We start from the raw sequence: 22,088 nt of genomic DNA on the forward strand, positions 1-22,088 counted from the left end.
ATGCAGACCTGGTGCCGCCACTGTTGGAGCTGCTTTTGCCTGCTTCTGTGCTCTCTAGATGCTCTGAATCTCTCCTACTCTGCTGCAGTTGATAATTTCTTATACACTTCACTGTACAGTATGAGTGTATTTTGCTCATTTTTTAAAAATGTTTTGACTTTTTTCCCCCTATGCTGCTTTGGCATGGTTCCTACACTGCCATATTAACCAGAAGTCCCCATATGAATTTTGAGATTGTTTTTTTCAATCTCTGTGGAGAATGATGCTGGTATTTTTATTGGTATTGCACTAAATCTACATATTGCTTTTGGTAGAACTGCCATTTTCACAATATTAATTCACCTATCCAGGAGTATGGGAGGTCTTTCCATCTTCTCAAGTCCTTCTCTATTTCTTTCTTGAGTGTTTTAATGTCTTCATTACATAGGTCTTTCACATCCTTGGTTAGTGTTGTTCCAAGGTATTTAATTTTTTTTTTTTTGTTGCTATTGAAAATGGGACAGCCTCACTGATTTCTTTCTCTGTATATTTGCCCTTTGCATAAAGAAATTGATTTTTGTACATTAATTTTGTATCCTCCCACTTTGCTGAAGGAATTTATGGCCTTTAGAAGTTTTGAGATGGAGACTTTTGGGTCACTTATATATAGGATCATGTCATCTGCAAATAGGACTAACTTGACTTCTTCCTTTCCAATTTGAATCCCTTTTATTTCTTTCTACTATCTTATTGCTTGGGCTTGGACTTCCAGTACTGTGTTGAAGATCAGTGATGAGAGTGGGCACCCCTGTCTTGGTCCCAATCTCAGTGGGAACTCCTTAAGTCTTTCCCCATTAAGTATTATTTGGACATCAGATGCTTTCTATATAGCCTTTATTGTGTTGAGTTATAAACCCTCAGTGACTATTCATTCCAGTGGTTTGATCATGAAATGGTGTTATATTTTGTCAAAGTCCTTCTCTGTATCAATTGAGATGATCATGTGGTTATTATGGTTCAGTTTATTCATGTCGTGTGTAATGTTGACCAATTTCTGTATGTTAAACCATCCTTGCATCCCTGGGATGAAGCCTACTTGAACAAGGTGCATAATGCTTTTGATGTGCTGTTGAATTTGGTTTGCAAAGATTTCGTTTAGGATCTTTGCATCTAAGCTAATTAGGGACGTAGGCATATAATTTTCTTTCCTTGTTGCATCTCTGTCTGGTTTTGGTATTAGGGTGATGCTAGCTTCATAAAAGGAATTGGGGAGGATTCTCTGGTCTAATTATGCAGAACAGTTTGAGAAAAAATGGTTTCAGGTCTTCAATGAAGATTTGATAGAATTCACCTGAGAAACCATCTGGTTTCAGACTTTACTTTTGGGAGAGGTTTTTGGTTACCTTTTCAACCTCCATGGATGTAATAGGTTTGTTTAGGAGATTAATCTGCTCTAAATTTAGTTTTGGTAGGTTGTATGCATCTAGGAATTCATCCATTTCTTCCAGATTATTTAATTTTGTGGAATAGAGGGTTTAATTTTATTTTAATTTTTATTTATTTATTTGCAAGCAGAGAGAGATAGAGAGGAGACAGATAGAGAGAATGGGCATGCCAGGGCCTCCAGCCACTGCAAATGAACCCCAGACACATGTGCCCCTTGTGCATTTGGCTTACATGGGTCCTGGGGAATTGAACCTGGGTCCTTTGGGTTTGCAGGAAAATGCTTTAACTGCTAAGCCATCTTGGAGTGGAGGTTTTGGAAGTATGCACTGATGATTCTTCCAATTTCATCAATGGCTGTTGAGATATCTCCTTTTTCATTTCTGATGTTGTTAATTTGAGATTTTTGCTTGATAAATTTGGCCACAGGTTTGTCAATCTTATTTATTTTTCCAAAGAGCCAGCTCTTCTTTCATTTTTATTGATTTATTTGAGAGCTACAGACAGACAGAGAAAGAGGCAGATAGAGAGAGAGAATGGGCATGCCAGAGCCTCCAGCCACTGCAAACGAACTCCAGACACATGCGTCCCCTTGTGCATCTGGCTAATGTGGGTCCTGGTGAATTGAGCCTCAAACCTAGGTCCTCAGGCTTCACGGGCAAGTGCTTAACTGCTAAGCCATCTCTGCAGCCCCCTTTCATTTTAAAATTTGTTTTCTTAGTTTCAATTCATTAGTTTCTGCTCTAATCTTGATTATTTCTTCCCATCTGGAGCTCTTTAGGCTAGATTCTTCTTGTTTTCCCAGCACCTTTAGGAGAACAGTAAGGCTGCTGAGAAGAATATGTAGTCTGTAGAGTTGGTGTGGAAAGTTCCATAGATACCCATTAGGTCTAGTTGATCTATGATGCTGTTGAGCCCTATTATTTCCCTGTTGATTTTCTGCTTGGATAATCTGTCTGTTGATAATAGTGAAGTATTGAAGTCTCTGACAATAATGGAGTGACAATGAGAAGGAGGCATCCTCTGACCCCCTCGTGCAACTGAAGGTGGGTCCAGGGGTATGTAAGATGTGTCAAGATCCAGCACACCCCCATGTGGTTGCCACAGGTGGAAAGAAAAATGCTTTGAAAGTGTGGGACCTTCAGCAATCTGAACAACCTGTGTTCAGGGCCAAGAATGTGCCGAATGATTGGTTTGATCTTCGAGTTCGCATCTGGGACCAGGATGTACACTGCCTCCCTGGGTCACAGAAGCTTGTCACATGCTCAGGGTACCATCAGGTCCGTGTCTATGATCCAGTGTCTCCTCAGCGCTGGCCAGTTCTAGAGACCACCTATGGAGAGTAGCCACTGACAGCCATGGCTCTTACTCCTGAGGGCAATTCTATCATCATAGGCAGCTGGCAGGAATTGATTTTGGCAAGGGCACCTACTGGGATGTCTGAAGGGACTGGCAGGTGGTGTCACCCTTCAAAACACCTAGAGTCTTGAGGATACACAGGATCTGGAATCCACGTGACCTGGAGCAAAAGTTCTTCTCAAGTCTGGTCTGAACTGCCTCCTCCTGTCAGGCAGGGATAACTGGGAGGATGAGCCTGAAGAACCACAGAAGCCCAACAATGAAAAAGACACAGAGACAGATGAGCTTTGGGTGGCTTTGCAGGCAGCTGCCAAGAGGAAGCTTCCCAATGCGGGTCTCCAAGAGACTCTTCAAACTGGAAAGAGAAAAAAAGAAACGTTCTAGATCACCAGTCGCTTAAGACTCTGTGCTTTCTAAATAAACAGCTAAACACTCTCTCTCTCAAAAAAAAAAAAAAAAAAGAATTTTAAGTGTGATGTGTCTTGGAGAGTTTTTCTTTGGTCCTGCCTATTTGGTGTTCTGTGGGCTTCTTGTATCTGGATGGTCCTCTCATTTGAAAGATTTGGAAAACGTTCTTCAATAATTTTGTTGAAGATGGTGTCTATGCCTCTGGCCTGGATTTCCTCTCCTTCTGGTATACCCATGATCCAGATGTTTTGTCATTTTAGGTGTCATGCAGTTCCCTCATATTCTGTTCACTTGATTTTTTTTTTTTTGTTTTTTGAACTTAGCAAAGTTTGTGGCCTCCCAATCAATTTCTTGTGCCATGTCTTCCAGGTCCGAGGTTCTGTCTTCCACTGAGTAACTCTGTTGGTGAGAGGTTTTTATAATTTCTATTTGATTTTTGTTTACTGTTGTGTTATTTTCCATCATGTCCATCTCTTTTTTTGAGGTATGATTTCAATTCGAATTCTGATTTTCTTGGTGCTTCCTGGAATTCATACTTGCATTTGATCAAGTCTTCATTCAGCTTACAACTGGTTGTCGAGATCTCACATTTCTTGACGTACCTTCCATTTATTCATATCGCTTTGGATGGTTCTAACATTTTCTTCAAACAAGGTAAGCCTATTGTCAAAAGCTGAATGGTCTAGGAGACTATTCTATTCAATTTCATTGATAAAATTGTTGATTCTTTGATGGTTTCCAATTTAGCAATTTATTTTTTAGTTTTTCAAGGTAGGGTTTCACTCTAGTTCAGGCTGACCTGGAATTCACTCTATAGTCTCAGGGTGGCCTTGAACTCACAGTGATCTTCCTTCTTCGGCTTCCCAAGTGCTAGGATTAAAGGTGTGTGCCACTATACCCAGCAGTTCAGCTATTTTTTTTTTTTTTTGATCATGATCTCAGTGATTGTTGTGTTTTCATTTTGGGAATGAATTTCTTTTGATAGCTCTAGATTTTTATTGGAGGCTTCTTTGTAGGACTAGGCATCTTTGGTGGATATTTCTCAGTTTTCTGACTTTCATTGGATTTTCGGCATTGTTGTCTACCCATTTTAGGAAGACTCTTACTTATTTATTTATATGAGACAGAGAGACAGGGGTGAGAGAGAGTGTATGAGAATGGGTGCACCAGGGCCTCCAGCCACTGCAAATGAACTCCAGCTGCATGCGCCACCATTTGCATCTGGCTTATGTGGTACCTGGAGAATTGAACCTGGGTCCCTAGGCTTGGCAGGCATGTGGCTTTGCTTTTGTCTTTCAAGGTAGGCTTTCACTCTAGCCCAACTGACCTGGAATTCACTGTGCATTCTCAGGGTGGCCTCAAACTCGCAGCAATCCTCATACCTCTGCCTCCCAAGTGCTGGGATTAAAGGCGTGCGCCAACACACCTGGCTATACAATCCTTTTTTCTGTTTTCACCTCTGACATGGCAACATCCTTAGAGCACATGCATGAAGTTATTCCTTCCAGAGTGGAAACTTTTCCTGATGCCACTGGCTTCTCTAAGGATGGTGTAAGTCTTCCAGCTCTTGAGTCCTTTCCCTGTGGAGGGAGGGGCAGCTCCCAAGGCCCAGGAAGTCACAATCAATGACAAGACCCAATCTCCCCTTCCTGAGGAGGCGCAAGCTGTAACACTGCTGGAGAGGAGGCTCTGCAGGGCGGTTGTCTGGTTCTGCGGAGCCAACTGTGGTGAACATTCACCCAGCCAGGGCGAGCTCTCCAGGGGTTCCCCTGCCTGAGTGATCCCTGCTCCCGTGGATCACCCCAGATCCTCCTCTATGAGTATCTCCAACAAGTTTATTGGACTTGGATGAAGTTTCCCTTTAATCTGTCTATCTGAGTGAGTAGAAACACTCTTCCCAGGATAAGAAATGCCTCACCCATTGCAGCATACAACTCTCACCATCCATTTCTCCTCACGTGGGTTTTCTGCACATGCTCTTCCCACCATCCTCTTCCAATGCCAACTCTGCTTTTTCACATTCTCAGGCTGGCCTCCAACTCACAGCTACCCTCCTACCCGGGCCTCCTGAGTGCTGGCATTAAAGGCGTGCACCACCATGCACGGCATAATATTTATTGATTGATTTAAGAAAGAGAGAGAGAGAATGGACCCACCAGGGCCCCCAGCCACTGCAAACAAACTCCAGACACATGCACCACCTTGTGCATCTGGCTTTATGTGGGTACTGAGGAATCGAATTCAGGTCCTTTAGGCTTTGCAGGCAAGCACTTTAATTGCTGAGCCATCTCTCCAGCCAAAGTTACACTTTTTTTTTTTTTTTTGAGGTAGGCTTTCACTCTCCCCCAGGCTGATCTGGAAGTCACTCTGTAGTCCTAGGCTAGCCTCGAACTCACAGTGATCCTCCAGATTCCTTTATTCTTACCTCTGTGCCTGTGTTTCCTTCCTCCACCTTCATTTTTCTGCTTGGCTGGAACGACAACCAGAGGGGAGTGTTAGGGTGACTCCTTCTCCTCTCCCAGTCACAGGAGCTGGGACTCCTTCCAGAGCTGCTGCTTGGGAAGGCTCTGCCAGTGGTCCGTGCAGAGCACGACGCCTGGTCTACTGCTGGAGCTTTCTGGTAAACTTCAAGTGTGTAAGGTCTGGAAACAGCACATACTAGATTATTTTTGTGTGTGTATATCAAATATGCAATTTTTTATTTACAAAGAATATTACATAAATTGAATTTTGAACATTCAAATAATAGTTTAAATCCAGTACATGAACTACTGTAGGAGAAATCGAAAAACTATGGAATGCTTCACGAATTTGTGTCATCCTTGCGCAGGGGCATAAAAGATTACTTTCAATACAATGGTGTCTAAGATGATATGGGGAATAAATATTATGTTCCATTTAAAGCTACAATAATAATAGATAAATGCTTACTAATTTAGTAAAAAAAGCAACTTTTAAAAATGTTAACATTAAAACAGAAGAGACTAGTTGGAATGAAGAAGGGATTCCATGAAGGGGAGATTTGGGGGAAGAAAGGAACGTGGTGGGAGGGGATGATGATCGTGGTATATTTAGAATATGGAAGTTGTCAATAGAAAAGTTTTTGAGCTAGAGTGAAAGCCTACCTTGAAAGACAAAAGCAAAGCAAAACAAAACAATAAAAAAGGATTTTGTAAATGCTCAGCATTACATTGGAGGGTCTCCGAGCGCCAAGACTGTCTGCACAGCAACGTTGGAGTCACTTTGATGTATAATTCAGGTAAAGATAGAAGTCTCGAGTCACACGGAGAACTTCTGGAATAGGCTAAAATTAATGAAACAGGCATCTCAGGTTCTAGACATACTAGTGACATCCAGTGGATGCCAAAGATACTGACGCTATCTAAGCTGGCTGTGTCCTGAGGGTTGCTCTATAGTCAGGATCTTGGCCTTTTTTTTTTAATTTTTGGTTTGGTTTTTGAGAGACTGCCTGGTAAGTTCATGACACCATAGTGAACACCTATACACCCGCTGAGGAGGCCCTTAGTGGAATAGGGTTGGGGGACCAGGGACATAAGAGTGTAACCCAGTGGGACTATCACTAATTTATAATAATGTTCCTAAATAAAAAGGCTTAAGCTGGGCATGGTGGCACATGCCTTTAGTCTCAGCACATGTGAGGCAGAGGCAGGAAGATCACCATGAGTTCAAGGCCAACCTGATACTACATAGAGTATTCCAGGTCAGCCTGTGCTAAGAGGGAGACCCTATCTTGAAAAAAGAAAAAAGTTTTTAAAGTCACCAGTGAGGATTGGGAAGGAGAAGAGACCGAGTTGCTATCTCTTAGGGAAGAAATGCAGGCCAACTGACTTTATTGTCTTCTTTGTGGTCTCTGAAATAAATAACAGCTCTTTCCCTTTGAGTTTGTAGCCACCCTAAGATGGCGCTGAGCTATAGTGAGACACTATTTGGAAAAACCAAAAAGAAGGAAGGAATGAAAGCAAGCAAGAAAGAACCACTGGGAAGGCTTCTTATTTATCTCATTGATTTTCCCAGTCACAATGCTCTTAAAAGAAAATATTATTTCACTGACAATGGAAGCCCAGGTGGTTTTAAAAACAAAGAAGTTAAGTGACATGTCAAATATGTGTGTCCCACTTTGAAGAGCTTTTGAGTGGACAGCAGCTCAATGTTAATTTCCATGCCTTAAAGTTAGGCATCCTCAGAGCGACTCGTTGGTCCATTCATAGTTTTCTGCCTGAGTCACATTTGCATCCTGCCAGGGACCAGGCATCTGTCTGCAAATTGATAGAAACATACAACGCTGACCTCACAGCTAAAGAGAAAGGCACAGTTACACACTCATATGCACATACTCTACCCACCTTCAATGTAGACGTGTTTGAACTGTGGAGCATACAGTTTTCTAAGCTCCTCTTCTGACCTTATCTCTTTCAAAATTGTCATGTTCAAGTTCTAGCATTTGTGATGAAAACAAAATGATTCTAGAAGACTATTTTCATGTCTTTTCCTGCATGATTCCTTTGTCCCACTCTTATCAATGCAGAGTAGTAACTCAGTCATTAAAAACACGCCATCAGGAGGCTAGAGAGATGGCTTAGGGGTTAAGGCACATGCCTGAGAAACCCAAGGACCCAGGTTCGATTCTCCACGTAAGCCAGATGCACAAGGGGGTGCACACATCTGGAGTTTGTTTGCAGTGCTGAAGGCCCTGGAGTGCCCATTCTTTCTCTCTCTCTCTCTCCCCCTCCCCTGCCCCCCCCCCGTCTCTACTAAATAAATAATAATAAAATCTTAAAAAAAAACAACCCATCAGGGGCTGGAAAGATAGCTTAGCAGTTAAGGCATTTGCCTACAAAGCCAAAGGATCCTGGTTCAATTCTCCAGGACCCACAAAAGCCAGATGCACAAGGGGGTGCATGCATCTGGAGTTCATTTGCAGTGGTTAGAGGCCCTAGCACACCCATTCTCTCATTCTCTTTCTCTTTCTCTCTATCCCTCATTCTCTCTCAAATAAATAAATTAAATATATATAAAATACTTTAAAAAATACTAAAAACAAGACATCAGGAGCCTGGGCATGGTGGCACACACCTTAATCCCAGCACTCAGGGGGCAGAGGTAGGAGGATTGCCATGGGTTCAAGGCCACCCTGAGACTACATAGTGAATTACAGGCCAGTCTGGGCTATAGCTAAATCCTACCTCAAAACAAAAACAAAAAATTGCAGGAGAAAAGGCTTAGCAGGTAAGGTATTTGCTGATAAAGCCAAAGGACCTAGATTTGATTCCCAAGGACCGATGTAAGCCAGATGCACAAGGTGGCTGGAGGCCTGGTGTGCCCATTTTCTATCTGCCTCTCTCTCTCTCAAATAAATAAATAAATAAACATATTTTCAAAATGCTAGGTGTGGTGGTGCACACCTTTAATACCAGCACTAAGGAGGCAGAGGTAAGAGGATCCCCATGAGTTCGAGGCCACCCTGAGACTCCATAGTGAATTCCAAGTCAACCTGGGTTCAAGTGAGACCCTACCTTGAAAAACCAAAAAACAAAACAAAAAAAAAACAAGAAGAAGACTACATCAGGGGCCGGAGAGATGGCTCAGCAGGTAAGGCACTTGCCTACAAAGCCTGGCAACCCTGGTTCAGTTCCTCAGTACCCACATAAAGCCAGATGCTCAAAGTGACACATGCATCTGGAGTTTGTTTGCAGTAGTAGGAGATCCTGACGCACACACTCATTCTCTCTCCTCTCTCTGTTTCTCACTAACTCTATCTCAAATAAATGTAGCTGCATGATCAAGTGCTTGTCTAACATGCATAAGGCCCTGGTTTCAGCCCACAGCACACACGCAGGCACGTACACACACACACACACACACACACACACAAAACATTACACTTTGGGGGCAAATGAGAAAGTTTGAAATATCATCACACCTATGGCTTCTCAGTGGGAGCAATGCAAACTGACTGCTTATCTGAACTGGCAGAGAACAGACTGGAGGATATAACCCAGCACCCATGGTCTCGAGGGTGGAGGAGCAGCCTGAGGACTGCCAGGGCTTCCAGGGGCTTCCTCGCGTGCTCAGATCGTGGTCTCGAGGGCAGAGAGAAGGCCTGAGGAGGGTGAGGTTTTCCCTCCTGCCTCTTTGCTAGTTTCCTGAAGATTAAACTTGATTAACAGAGCTCTCGGCCACTTCCTCCTCAGGACCGGTGAAAGCTGGGGCAGAATGGTGTGGAGCACCCAGACCCCAGAGCCAGGCCTGGGTCTAGTAGCTTTTAAAACCATTTCAACCTGTGGTGTGCAACTTCCAGAGAGAAGTTAGGGTTGCAAGTTAAATGATGACTAACCTTGATTATGACCTGAACTCTGTCACCTTAACCGGAAAAACAACAAATTAAAAAAAAAAAAACAAAAACCATGGGGCTGGAGACATTTCTTGGTAGTTAAGGTACTTGACTGCAAAGCCTAATGACCAGAATTCTATTCCCTAGTACCCATGTGAAGCCAGATGAACAAAGTGGTACATGCACCTGTGGTTCATTTGCAGTGGCTAGCAGCCCTGGCACACCCATTCTGTCTATCTTTGCTTGCAAATAAAGAAATAAAAATTCTTAGATTCTGTGTTTGTAAGAAATTGACAGTTGATGTTTGTGCTGTTGGTCCCCGGACACACCTTGAGTGGACAGGCTTAGAAGAGAAGGGATCTCCCTTTAACGAGCTGCTCAGCTTGCTTCTGTTTGCTGAGGAAGAGGTGTGCTGATAGCTTCAGCTAAAAGTGGCTGTGGCACGCCGGGCTTCTTCTCTGTGACCTTCAGGAAACAGCACTACCTAAAGAAGGAGGGCACTGTGCCTCCCTAAGATGTGCCCAAGGCCCCTCGCAGTACCCTGGGCCTTGGAGTGACCACTCTGGATTTTCCCTGTGCCTTTGTGGTTTGTGTTCTCAGGAAGGGGGCGGGTGTCCACTCTGCCCCCAATCCTTTCCTGTTTCTTGTCATGCCCTTGTGTTTTCTCCCTAAATACAGCTCCGACATTTCTTTGTATTAAGGAATCAAAGGCAAATGTGCTGGGAAGTTAATTTAACAAAATGTCTGTGGTTCGATTCATGTGTACCAGAAAAACTTCTGTGTTCTTCTTTTGTTTGGTTTTTTTTTTTTTTTTTTGGTTTTTCGAGTTAGGGTCTCACTCTGGCTCAGGCTGATCTGGAATTCACTATGTAGTCTCAGGGTGGCCTCGAACTCTCAGTGATCCTCCTACCTCTGCCTCCCGAGTGCTGGGATTAAAGGCGTGCGCCACCACGCCCGGCTTGTTTGTTTGTTTGTCAAGGTAGGGTCTCCCTCTAGCCCAGGCTGACCTGGAATTCACTGTGTAGTTTCAGGGTGGCTTCAAACTCATGGCGATGCTCCTACCTCTGCCCTAAGAGTGCTGGGATTAAAGCATGTGCCACCACACACAGCCTAAATTGTGTTTTTTAAAATTTATTAATACTTTAGTTTTTATTTAATTGACTAGGAGAAAGACAAACAGAGAGAGAGAATATGGGTGTGCCAGGGCCTCCACTTGCTGAAAACCAACACCAGACACATCGCCACCTTGTGCATCTGGCTTATGTGGGTCCTGAAGAATCAAACCTGGGTCCTTTGGCTTTTCAGGCAAGTGCATTAACCACTAAGCCATTTCTCCAGCCCAACTTATGTGTTCTGAAGGCCAGGACCCCAGCTGGTGACAGGTTGGGAATTGAAGCCTCCTGGAGGCAGTGTATTATTTGGGGCGGGCTTATGGGTATCATAGCCAGCTTCCCCTCGCCAGTGTTTGACACACTCTCCTGATGCTGTGGTCCACCTTATGTTGGCCATGGGGTGATGTCCACTGTCTGCTCATGTCTCATTTTTCCCTGTCATCATTGAGCTTCCCCTGAAGTCTGTAAGCCAAAATAAACCTTTCTCCCACAAGCTGCTCTTAGTCAGCTGTTTTCTGCCAGCAACACAAAGTTGTCTGAAAAAATGACTAACTTCTCTTTTGGACATGGAGGTGTTGGGGGTTCCCAGCTGAGCAGCTCTGTGACGACCAGCAAGACTTGGTCCATATCCCACAGGCCTTGACTGTTGGAACAACTCTTCATGAAGGCTTGGAAGTGCTTAATTAAACACAAAATCATTTTGAGGTGGGGTTCTCACTCTAGCCCAGGCTGACCTGGAGTAACTCCCTCTGTAGTCTCAGGCTGGCCTTGAACTCACACCAATCCTCCTATCTGTGCCTCCAGAGTGCTGGGATTAAAGGCATGTGCTATCACGCCTGCCTTCTAGTCCCTTTCAGTTGTGGAATAAATGGAGTCCCAGCTAACAGCTTGACTGCGACTCAAGCAAAACCTTGTTGTACAGGGAAAAAAAAATAACAACCAGAAAAAAACGGCCCAGAGGCCTGGAAAGCCCCTGAGCTGCTCAAGTCAGCCGGGTTTTTCCTGAGCTTCCTGTAGGGGGCGACACCCAGCGCGTCCTAACTTCCCGCCAAGGGCCCGGTGGGCGTGGCTACGGCTGGCCACGCCCCCAGATCCGCCCCGCCCCTTCCTTCCTCTCCCGGCCGCCCGCGGGCGCCACCTCTCTGGGCGGCCGCGCGCGGGCAGGAGCGGCCGCCGCCACCGCCTCCTCGGCAGCCTCGGCCACCGCCACCGCCGGGAAGGATGCCCGTCGAGCCCGGCCCCGGCCGCCCGCGGGCCGGCGGAGCCTGTGAGCGGAGCCGGCGGGCGAGGAGCGGCCGCCCGGGCCGCGATGTCACCGTTGTTCAGCTGGGTGGCTGAGGCGGAAGGTGAGGACCTGCACCTGGAGGTCCTCTGACTCGCACGGCACATGTGGCAGTGAGCACGCACCCACTCACCCGTGTGCACGTGCAGCAGCCAAATAAAAGAAAAAGGGAGTAAAGATAGACCTCCACTTGTCTCATGCTGAGGCAGATGTTTCACAAAAGGCCAGCGGTACCCACTGTAGAGGAAGAGCGCGCGGAGCCAGAGGCTCACGTCTCTGGGAGATTGGATGGCTCGTTTGATGGCAAACTTTCGTGGAAGGAGAGAGTATTCCTGTGGTAAGTTGGTAAGGTGGGGAATTTCAGGAATTTGGTGTGATGAACATTTTTTGTCCTCACCTAAGGCTTTCTGGATGTGTCATAAGGCAGATGCTTGATGGGAGCAGGCGCTTTTGCAAGGCTAGTGACATGGAGGTGCCACTGTGATGGAGCCAGGGACAGTTGGTGGTCATCGCGGTAGTCATGTGGCCCCAGCTGGTTTTGCGTTTCTGGACCGGCTCTGCAGTTGCATCAGCCTCCAGCCACCTTGCCCTCCCTGCGCCTGTGTAGCCCGTCTCCGTTTTCTTGGGTCTTTTGCCGGCTCCCTCCTCTCCCTGGGCCTCCTTTAGTCAGTGGTCTTTACCTGGGGTCAGGGGTTCCATACACTTGGAAGAGAAAAAAATGCTGCCTTGTTATTTTCACTAATTACCATTAAGATCTCCTTATTAATGTAGTCAGCAGCCAAGTGTCTTCAGTACTTCTTGTGAGGATATGAAGTAGGGGAATAGGGCAGAGAGGGAGGTTCTGGAACACGAGGAGCAACGTGTGAGAGAAACCAGCCACCCCTCCCAAGTGGGCGACCTGGAACAAAATGGAGCATGCCCAGGAGATGCCCACCAAAGGTCCCAAGGAGGAGAAACCAGGAGGTAAAACGAAGGGGCCGGAGAGATGGCTCCGTGCTTAAGGCACTTGCTTGTCTGCCAAGCCTAAGGACCCAGGTTGAATTTCCCAGTACCCATGTAAGCCAGATGCCCATGGTGGTGCATGCATCTGGAGTTGTTTGCAGTGGCCAGAGGCCCTGGTGTGCCCATTTTTTCTCTATCTGCCTCTTTTTCTCTCAAGTAAATAAAAAGAGAAACAGTTTCAAAAACAAAGGGTGATGGTCAGGCATCTTGATGAGTCAGGACTTTTTGGACTTCCGCTGCTGGACCTGGAGCTGTCTCCTGGTCCATCCGGGACAAGTTGCTGTTTGTTATTTGGGGCCTGTGCTCCTGTCTGTCAACAAATGGGGCTACCTTGCTCCTCATCCCTACCATAAGTAGATACCACCAGATCTCATTAAATACGGTAGCAAGATACAGCACTTCATCATCATTGCTGGGATAATTTCAGAATAATTAAGTTCTTTTATATTCCTTTGTGTTCTGTTTTATGTACTGATAAAATAATTTTTAAAAGGTTGTCAAAGTCTGTGGGGAAAAAAAGAAGAAAGACTCTGCTTTATCCCTTGGGATGCCTTCAAGGGAGAGAGACAAAGGTAGAGGAGTTTCATGGAGAATTGCTAGGAATGCGGGGTGTGCGGTAGAGAGAGCTGAGACCACCTCTCACCTTAGAAGCCTTCTGTTCCCAAGCAGTCTTGCCCGTCACCTCAGCCTTCTGCAGCACTAATGCAGCTTTGCTGGCCTGTGGTTATTGGCACATATGCTGATTAACAAAACACAGAAGGTTCAACTTCATTCCTTTTGAAAGTATATTTTATTTTTATTTATTTATTTGAGAGAGTGAGAAAGAGACGGAGAAGGAGAGGGAAAGAGAAAATAGGCATGTCAGTGCCCTCAGCTGCTGGAGACGAACTCCAGACACATGCGCCCCCTTCTGCATCTGGCTTACATGGGTCCTGTGGCTTTGCAAACAAAGGCTTTAGCTGTGAAGCCACCTCTCCAGCCCTCTCTTTGTGTTTGTGTGTTTTTTAAAGGACCCAGGCTCGATTCCCCAGGACCATGTAATTCAGATGCACAAGGGGGTGTACGTGTGTGGAGTTGTTTGCATCAGCTAGAGGCCCTGGTGTGCCCTTTGCGTCTCTCCTTTGCCTCTTTCTCTCAAGTAAATAAAAATAAAATCTTTTTTTTTTTTTTTTAAATAAAAGAGGCCTATAGAAAAAGATAATGGGTGTGCCTGAGCCTCTAGCCACTACAAAAGAACTCCGGATTTACATGTGACCTTGTACATCTGGTTCACTGGGGAATTGAATGTGGGTCCTTAGGCTTCACAGGCAAACACCTCAGCGTGTCCTCAGGGAGTGGTAGCTGGTGGAGGGTGAGGACTGCCCCGCCTTCTCCGCCCTCTTGCTTCAGGATAGTCCTGCCATTGTGTGAGGCTGCTGGCACGTTGGCCATGGAGTGGGTGAGGGGAGTTGAGTCACCTTTAGATTATGTGGGAAATTGTAGTAAAGTTTTTATTTTATTTTTATTTGCAAGGAGAGAGGGAGGGACGGAGAGAATGAGCACAGTAGGGCCTCTTGCTATCACAAACTCCAGATGCATGTGCCACTTTGTGCATCTGGTTTATGAGGGTACTGGGGCCATTAGGCTTTGCAAGCAAGTGCCTTTAATCGCTGAGCCATCTCACCAGCCCCCAGACAAGTTTCTGAATGTGGCTGGCGTTCGTTGTGTGTCCCTGGTCAACAGCACAGCACACACTTGTCATCTGTTCTGTTCTGAGAAGCAGTTGCAGTAACAGACAGCTCGTTGCTTCTAGGAACTGCAGGCGAGAATTGGTCTTCCTGTACCTTGCAGACATCAAGACGAACAGCAGTCATTGGCAGGCAGTCGCTATTAGCTGCCAGGCTGTCTCCTATTTAATTTTGTCTGCAAATTGAGCCTACAAGATAGCTGGTGGTGTCCCACTTGGTAGAAGAGGCAGCCGAGGTCCTGGGGCTTGGGTGGCCTGCACGGGAATCAGTGACACACGGAGCTTGCCACAGCATTCCAGTTACAGATTTTCTGGGGGACCTGCCAGCCCAGGAGATTCATGGGCTCAACTGTAGCAGGAGTGGGCTGATTTCTCCTAGAGCTTTTAACCAGCAGCCACAGTCTACATGTATCTTTGTGAAAACAGTTACTCTGTATCTTTTTCTACTCCCAATGGAATGCTTATGGTCTAGTTTTTTGTTTGTTTGTTTGTTTGTTTTTGTTTTGGTTTTTCCAGGTAGGGTCTCACTAGCCCAGGCTGACCTGGAATTCACTACAGATCCTTGGGACGGCCTTGAACTCACAGCAATCCTCCTACCTCTGCCTCCCGAGTGCTGGGATTAAAGACATGTGCCATCATGCCTGGCTTGGTCCAGCTTTTTGTTTTAGGTTTTTATTTATTTATTTTGAGAGGGGGTGGAGATAGAGAATGGGCAGTCCAGGGCTTCCTGCCACTGCAAACAAACTCCAGACGCATGTGCCCCCTTGTGCAGCCGGCTTATGTGGGTCCTGGAGAATCGAACTGGGGTCCTTAGGCTTTGCAGGCAAATGCTTAACTGCTAAGCTATCTCTAGTCCCAGTGGTCTAGATTTCAATAGTAAGTGTATTGTTACATTTTTTCCCTACCCCTCTCTTGCCTCTAATGTGCACACAAGCAGCAAGGAGTTAGGGTCAGGTTGGGGTGATCATCGTGTGTTTGCTACGGTGGCTGGCTAGTGAGCAGCGTTCATGGTGGATCTTGACGAGGCTTCAAGACAGTGCACAAAAACAAGCCACCTTTAGTTCCCTTGTGTGTTGATTGGCTTTCTGTCACTGTTACAAAATACCTGAGAAATATGTCAAAGGAGGAAAGATTCCTTGTGGCTAAAGGGCTCATCCCACATTTACTTGGCCCTGTCATTTTCTCTCTGGGTAATGCAGTTTGCCATGGCAGAGGAAAGCTGCCCACCTCACAGTGACAGGGAAGTAAGGAGGGCAGACAGGACAGGCCTGACCCCCAAGATCATTTCAAGAGCCCACCCTCGATGGACTACTTCTTCCAAGTAGACCCCGTCTCCTAAAGTTTCCACTGCTGCGCAGTAGGGACAGCTGGCGTATGACCTTCTGGGTGACATGTAAGATCCCAACAGAAATGCCTTGTATCAGTGTTGGCACAAAGTAAGTAAGGTCAGAGCCATGGTTGTCAAAAAGGAACAAGGTGTTTCGGCATGGGCTGTTGTGTCAATGAAATACCTGTAGTCAGCGAGCAGTGTGCTCCCTGGGCGGCATATGCTCATGAAGGTGTCCTGATGTAACACAGTACCACGTGTAGTGTAGTGCATTTGCACAGTGGAAACGAACCCAAAGAAATAAGCCTGTGATGATGAAAGTGCGGGGTGCTGTGACCCTTTTACACTCATTTATATACAAAAACCCACCTGGGGGCCGGAGAGTGGCTTCACAGTGAAAGCGCTTGCTGGCAAAGCCAAAGGACACAGGTTTGATTCCCCAGTACCCACATAAAGCCAGATGCACAGGGTGGTGCAAGTGTCTGGAGTTCATTTGCAATGACTAGAGGCCCTGGTACACCCATTCTGCCTATCTGCCACTCCCTCTCTAACATAAATAAATGAAATATTTTTGGGGGTCAGGATTTTAGGTAGGTGTATGTTTCTGTGCTTTTCTTTTATGTGGTTGTGTATTAACCATCAGAAATGAAGACAATTGAAGACTGCATTCTACTGCTCTGTTTGAAAAAGAAGACAAGTTATTGGAAAATGATAGAATGATAATATTCACCAAGCAGCTCCTAGAAACAGCCCAAAGCCAGGGCCAAGGCCTCTGGGAGGGGCGGGGAGGGGAGGGTGAGGCAAGGTGTATCTGCTCTGTTCACTAGCAATAGTCCTGGGACCTTGGGCCCTCCAGGGACAGTGCGTGTTCTGTCTAGAGACAGCATCCACGGCTCATTCAGACTGGGCTTAGCGGAGACTGGTGTGTGTGTGGGGTGGGGGGAGGAAGTACACTTTTGAAATTGTCCTCTTAAAATGAAAGAGGGAAGACGGCAAGGACAGAACGTCCATCTCCTCAGTGTTCCTTTGGCTCTGGCGGGGTGAGATGACGAGGGCTGCCTCCGCGGGGCTCGTCATAGGCGTCTCAGACATGGCACGTTCTGCTCGCTGAGAGTGGCTGTCATGGTTCAGAAGGCCACGTGTGGTGTTTCTGTCTCAGTTTCCACCTGAGTGTGTGCACATGGTTGCCAGCCTGTGTTGGAGTCACCAGGGTATGGAGACAGAATTGAGTCTGTTTCTCTTTGCCTGACTCCTAAGGAAGGTCTATGTCTTTTGTTTTGGGGGGGTGGTGTTTTGAGGTAGGGTTTCACTCTAGCCCAAACTGAACTGGAATTCACTCTGTATTCTCAGGGTGGCCTCAAACTCACATCTATACTCCTACCTCTACCTCTGCCGTGTCCCCCCCAACCCCTGCCTCCGAGTGCTGGGATTAAAGGCGTGTGCCACCATGCCTGACTTCTTTTGAGTTTTTGAGGTAGGGTTTCACTCTAGTCCAGGCTGGCCTAGAATTCACTATGTATCTCAGGGTGGTCTTGAGCTCACAGTGATCCTCCGACCTCTGCTTTTCAAGAGCTGGGATTAAATGCCTGTGCCACCATGCCCAGTTTCTTTCTAATTTTATGAGAAACCTCCATACTGATTTCCATAATGGCTTGTACTGGTTTGCACTCTACCAGCAGTGAATAAGGAGTCCCCTTTCCTCACCAGCACTTGCTGTCAGTGTTTTTGTTTTAAGCCATTCTCACTGAAGATGGTATCTCAAAATGGTTTTAAATTTCCATTTCCTTGGATGGTAGGGAATACTTTAAAAAAGTACTTTGTGGCTATTTGTGGGTTTTTTCTCTGTGTGTGTGTGTGAACTGTGTTCACTAACTTGGTGACTGGCAGATTTGTTTATTTGTTTGTTTATTTGTGTATATTTCTTTTGGTGTATTGGGGGTGGTTGAGGTAGGGTTTCACTGAAACCAAGGCTGACCTGGAATTCACTCAGATGCACAACGACAAGGCAAGTTCAAGGTTGCACATGGTGGCCAAGCCACTGGAGTTCAGTTACAGTGGCTGAGGCCCTGATGTGCCAGTTCTCTCTCTCTCTCTCATTCTCGCTCTCACTCTCTCTAAAAAATAACTTGTATTTTCAAACCTTAGTTCTCAGTGTGGAATAAACACAACATTTTATGACGGTTGATCTTCATATAATAGATTTTTAAAAATTTAAAACTACTAGGGAAAATAGTGGTCTCGTGGTGTTCTGTCAGATGAGGCGGTGTCCCTCTGAGGTTGCCTTTCTGGCAGCAGCGTCTCTGCTGGATGGAACTCAGCCCCTCTGTCCTCTTCCCCTGCCTCCCTCAGGGCATCCGCCACGTGGACCACTTTGGGTTCATCTGCCGGGAGTCTTCGGGCAGCGGCGGCGGCGGCGGCGGCTTTCATTTCGTCTGTTACGTGTTCCAGTGCACCAGTGAGGCTCTGGTAAGAGAGGATGGGCGCTTCCTACACGGCACCTTGGGAGGCACTCCAGTCCTTCTTAGCACAACTGCATATCCTCACTGACTTGTTACTTGCTTTTAATTATTCACTCATGATTAATGCTGTCTGATGCATCTGAAGCTTGTTTGAATTTTCATTTTAAACTTTCATTATTTTTGAAGAGCGTGATCCATTTACTTTCTTGTCTGATACAGCATTTGATAATCATGTTGGCTGAGTGTGGTAGCCCGTACCTGTGCTTCCACAACTCTGGAGGTGGAGGCAGGAGGATTGCAAGTTGGGCCATTAGACTTCTCAGGCAAGCGCCTTAATCGCTAAGCCATCTTCCCAACCCCTTAAATATTTTTTCATGTTTGCAGAGGTATGCGGAGAGAGTGGGCACACTAACCTCCAGCCATTGCAAACGTAGTCTAGATGCATGACCATTTGGTGCATCTGGCTTTACATGAATACTGAGGAATCAAACCTGGGTTGTTAGGCTCTGCAGACAAGCTCCTTAGCTGCTGAGCCATCTCTCCAGTCCCATTCTAACCTCTTTTAAAGAAGCTTGTGTACTTCAGTGGTCTTAAGTCCATTTCCAGTGTTGTGTCAACCACCAACAGCACCACCCATCTCCAAAACTTGCCCATCTGTTGTAATCACCACTCCTTGAATACTCGTCTCTTTCAGATTCCCTGTTGCCTGGCATCCAACATTCTGTTTTCTATGCTTACTGATTGATTATCCTAGGTACTATATATAAGTTGAATAAATAGGTTTTGATACCTTTTTTTCTGGTTCATCTCACTTAGCATTATGTCTTCTGAGTTCACTCATGTAGTATGTGTCAGAATTTCATTTCATTTTAAGACTGAATAGTAATCAATTTCAACCATCTACTCATTCCCCATTGGGCATTTGGGTCGTTTTTACCCTAGGGCTGTTGTGAATATTGACGCCATGAGCACTGCTGTACAAATATCTGTGCAGTTTCTGCTCCTGGTTCCTTGGGGTGGATCCTCAGATGTGAACTCGAGGAGTTACATGGTAATTGCACGTTTGTTTCTTTATTTAAGGAACTACCATTCCTGCAGTGACTATGTTGGCAGTAGGCAGGGATCCTCATTCTCTATATCCCTAACAAAACTTATTGTCTTTCTTTTCTAAAAACAATGTTTATTTCTTTTTTAAATATTTCTTATTGACAAGGTCAAACGATGGTATTTCCCTCCCCTCCCCACGTTCCCCTTCATAACTGTTCTCCGTCACATCCCTCCCTCTCTCCATTAGTCTCTCTTTTAATTTGATGGCATCGTCTTTTGTCCTACTATGAAGGTCTTGGGTGGGTGTTGCTAGGCAAGGGGAGATCTTGGATATCGAGGCCAAGTTCTGTCCAGACAGTTGTATGTAAGTGGTACCCTTCCTTTGGCTCCTACATTCTTTCCGCCACCTCTTCTGCAATGGACGCTGAGCCTTGGAGGGTGTGAGATGTTTCAGTGCTGGACACACCTCCATCTCAGTTCTATGTTGTCTTTTGGGTCATCCCAGAGGTCATTGCCACCTGAAAAGAAACGATTCTCTAACCAGGAAAGTACAGCGTAGCCGGTGCCCCTAGGGTCATCACTGCGAAAGTGGCCGCTGCAAGACTACACAGACTCGGGAGAGGCCTCTGGAGGGCTGAGTTGCCTGGGCCCTGGTCTTTGGACATGCTGTGCCCTGGCAGGGGTGAGGAGCATTGCTGGGCATGACTGTGATCCCCACCTTGTGCACAGTGGACCTTCTAGTTCCAACACCTGCGGGAGCATCTGAAAGTCAAGAAGCTCTAAAGAAGCTCTAAAGCTTCTTTCTCCCTTGCTCAGGGGGAGTCACCTCTTTACCCCTCCCCACCCCCTTTGTGCTCATCACCCACTTTCTGGTGTACCCCTCCCCCCCCAGAAGCCCCCTATTGGTCAGAAGTCCCAGTCTGATGTCACAAAGGCCAACTGCTCATAAGTGGCAAGAGGCCCTCAGGACCCTTAGTACTTCTCTGGAACCCCAAGCTGGAGAAGCCTGGCGTGAGGTCTCCTGAGACCCACTGCTGCGCATCATTGTTGCTGCAAAACTTACTCAGTATGGACGGCTTTCTGAGGCGGCGTGGCCACCCACCCTGCCGGCAGCCCTCCCTGGCTCGTGAGTCTGCCCTGCCTGCCCCACACAGACCTGGTACTCATGCCACCGTCAAGGAGGATCATCGTCCTCCAAGAACCCTGGCTGGTCAGCCCACGCGGCCTGCAGCACACAGCCCTGGTAGGCCTGCCAGATTCAGGCTTGGTCGTCGCTGTCTAAGATCCCTGGCTGGTCAGCCCACCCTGCCTGCCGCACGTAGCCCTGGCACACCTGCCAGGATGAAGCTTGATCGTCGCTGCCTAAGACCCCTGGCTGGTCAGCCCACCCTGCCTGCCACACTCAGCCCCGATATTGCCAAGGTCGAGCTTCCTTGTTCCCCTCCAAGATCCCTGGCTGGTCAGGCCAAGCTGCCAGTGTCCAGGCCCGACTTCCATCCCGCACTTCTGCAGAGCATCCTTGACAGTGCCCCCACGATGCCAGTGCCATCCTCAGGGAAGCAAGGGTCAAAACTTGTCATAACCACTAACAGCTCCTCATGCCACAGAAGTGTGTGCATCTGTCCTTCTGGGCAGGACACTTTGTCACCTTCTCTGACAGTGCGCCTGGGACAAGGAGCTGAGGAGGCTGTGACAGCGGAACCCCGCCCAGAGCTTTGTGAGAAAGACAAGGAGGCAAGGGCCAGAGGGGATACAGATACAGAGGGGAGAAGAGAGGTGCATCTGGAAAAGAAGGAAGTAGTGGGGGTAGAGGAAAAGGAGGAGGAGGCAGAGATTAAAGATGAACTAAAGGAGGTGGGGAAAGTGGAGAAGGAGAAGACAAAGTTGTTGTACCAGGTACAAGAGGCAGGTGTCCCAGATGGAAAGCAAAGGGGCTCATGTGGCCCTGGGGCTTTAGTGACATGTAGGACACAGATGACCAGGGCAGAACTTGTTTCTGCTAGAGGGTGCACTGGGCACTGCCCCATTGGGGTTGTCCAGACTTCTGGGCATTCTGGTGCTTGTGCCCCAGGGCATCCCGACCCAGCGCCACCTTGCCCTTCAGTCCACGAGACAGTGGCCAGGGCAGAGCCTCAGCCCGTTCCCCAGGCAGGTGAGGTTCCTCATGGGTCGTTGAAGGACGTTAAAGGCAGAGAATGTCGCAGCCAAGCACCAGCGAGGTGTGCTGCACCCAGAGACTGTCTTCAGAGAACCATCAAGAGAAAGTCAAGGCCGCCAGCAACACCGCTGCCTCCCCCGCTGCCGCTGCAGCTGTTCTGGGGTCGAGGGGAGCTGCCGGTGCCGCCCCAGCTTCCGTGTTTGGACCTCAGGCAGGACTTGCTCGCCTTGCCTAAGGAGCAAAGTCAAGGCAGCGCCAGCGAGATGAGGAGGGCGCGGTTACGGGCCATGAGACACAAGAAGAGAGAGCGGCTCAAGGCAGCGCTCACTGCCCCTCGGGCTGCCCGGCCTGTCCTCTCTGCTGCCCCCTTTCTGTCCTTCTCCACTTCCACGCTGCCCACCCCAGCTCCCCCTGCTGCGCCCCCCATCCTATCT

General features: G+C 47.1%; 1 pseudogene; it reads left to right on the plus strand.

Annotated features, from left to right (window-relative positions):
* Positions 1-11,924, plus strand: LOC123464406 (annotated as a pseudogene).
* The last annotated feature ends 10,164 nt before the right edge of the window (positions 11,925-22,088 follow it).

The sequence above is a fragment of the Jaculus jaculus genome, chromosome 11 (genome assembly GCF_020740685.1).
Source record: "Jaculus jaculus isolate mJacJac1 chromosome 11, mJacJac1.mat.Y.cur, whole genome shotgun sequence".
NCBI lineage: Eukaryota > Metazoa > Chordata > Mammalia > Rodentia > Dipodidae > Jaculus > Jaculus jaculus.